The 2,130-nt window shown below is 43.2% G+C and overlaps 1 protein-coding gene across 4 annotated transcripts in view; it reads right to left on the bottom strand.

Annotated features, from left to right (window-relative positions):
* Window positions 1-2,130, bottom strand: part of LOC122541578 (zinc finger protein 271-like) — a 652,600-nt gene that overhangs the window by 179,775 nt on the left and 470,695 nt on the right. The window lies entirely within an intron of this gene.

Here is a 2,130-nt window from a genome sequence, read left to right as displayed (position 1 = left end):
AGGATTCCTTGTCTCTGACCTGCTCTTGTGGTCACAGTATTTATCTGGCTGGTCAAGTTCAAGTTCTGGTCAATGGTAGCCCTTAGGATGTTGATTGTGGGGATTTAACTATGGCAATGCCATTAAATTTCAAGGTCAAATTCTCTCCTGTGGAGATGGTCATTGCCTGGCTTGTGTGTCATGAATGTTACTTATCTGTTACTTGCCACCTGTTGTGTCAAGCCTGAATGTTATTCAGGTCTTTCTGCACATCAATGCAGTCGGCTTTTGTATCTGGGGAGTTGCAAATGATGCTCAACATTGTGGAATCATCAGCGAACATTCCCACTTCTGATCATAAATGAAGCTGCAAAAGATGGTTGGACACTACCCTAAGGAACTTTGGAATTAAGTCCTGGGGCTCAGATGACTGAGCTCATCAGCCACATTCACCTATCAGTGAGCTAGGAATGACTCCAAGCAATGGAGTGTTATTCCACTCTTATTCCCATTGACTCCAGTTTTGTCAAGGCTCCTTGATGTCAGACTTGGTCAAATGCTGCCTTGGTATTTGGGCCATCATTCTCATGTTATCTCTTGAGTTCAGCACTTTTGTCCACTTTTGAACCAAGTGTAATGAGGTCAGAAGCCAAGTAATGCAGGAAGTCTAAGTGAGCATCAGTGTTTACATTACTGTTTTCTAAATTCTGCTGATAGCAATGTCAATGGCACCTATTGTCACTTTGATGATGACAGGGAGTAGATTGATGAGGCAATAATTTGCATGGTTGATTTGTGTAGACAGGCTTTATAGAGTCATAGTGTCATAGAGATGAACAGCATGGAAACAGACCCTTCGGTCCAACCCGTCCATGCTAACCAGATATCCCAACCCAATCTAGTCCCACCTGCCAGCACCCGGCTCATATCCCTCCAAACCCTTCCTATTCATATACTCATCCAAGTGCCTTTTAAATGTTGCAATTGTACCAGCCTCCTTCCTTTGGCAGCTCATTCCATTCACGTACCACCCTCTGCGTGAAAACGGTGCCCCATAGGTCCCTTTTATATCTTTCCTCTCTCACCCTAAACCTATGCCCTCTAGTTCTGGACTCTCCCACCCCAGGGAAAAGACTTTGTCTATTTATTTTATCCATGCCCCTCATAATTTTGTAAACCTCTACTGGGTAATTTTGCACATTCTTGGGTAGATAGCACCGTTGTGGGTGTACTGGAACAGTTTGGAAAGGGTTGCAGCTGGCACTCAGCACAGACTTTCAGTACATGCAAGATGTGTGTCTCCTGAGAGAACTTAACAGGGTGAATGCTGAAAGGGTTGTGGCAGAGACTTCGTGTCATGATTTAGAAAGAAGTCTGCCTTTCACAATAGAAATGTTTTCTCTCAAAGGGTTCTTTGTCCGTGAATTCCCTTTCCTATGAGAGCAGTAGAGGCAGAGCCATTGCATATTTTTAATGCAGAGTTTGATAAACTTTTTTTACTAACAATAGAATCAGAGGCTATGAGGCATTAGCAGTAACGTATACTTTTTATCAGATCAGACATTATCTGATTGAATGGTGGAGCATGTTCGAGGAGCTGAATAGCATGTTCTGGCACACAAGAAGTCCTCTTTTGTAAATTCACCAGGTTGACACTTCATTTTTAGGAATGCCTGATGCTGCTCCTGACACACCTTGCTGCACTGTCCATTGAATCAGTGGTGATCCCTGGTTTGATGGTAATGGCAGAGTAAGGATATATGATGTACAGATTGTGGTTGTCCCTCAGTGCCTTCTAGATACATAGTTTTTAGTTATTAGATCATTCAAAATCTATCCTGTTCAGCATACTGTTAGTGCCAAATTGCACAATGCAAGATTTACTTAAGGTGAGATTCTGCCTCCATAAGAACTGATTGAAAACCATTCTTAGCCAAAGCCCAGGAGATGGTGGTGCAGCTTACCTAGGCTGGGGAGAACGCGGTACAGGCAGTACTGATATCTGGTATCTGGGACAGGAGGTTCCAATGATAGGAAAGTGGGAGCTCACGAATGGATTTAAATATAGAGGCAACATCCAGATCCCAATAGACAGACAGAACTAACCATCTGTAGTCCATAGGACAATAAACAGCTCCCAACACACAGAAC

This window comes from Chiloscyllium plagiosum, chromosome 37 (genome assembly GCF_004010195.1).
Source record: "Chiloscyllium plagiosum isolate BGI_BamShark_2017 chromosome 37, ASM401019v2, whole genome shotgun sequence".
NCBI classification, from domain to species: Eukaryota; Metazoa; Chordata; class Chondrichthyes; order Orectolobiformes; family Hemiscylliidae; genus Chiloscyllium; species Chiloscyllium plagiosum.
This window is presented reverse-complemented; position numbering and strand designations above follow the sequence as displayed.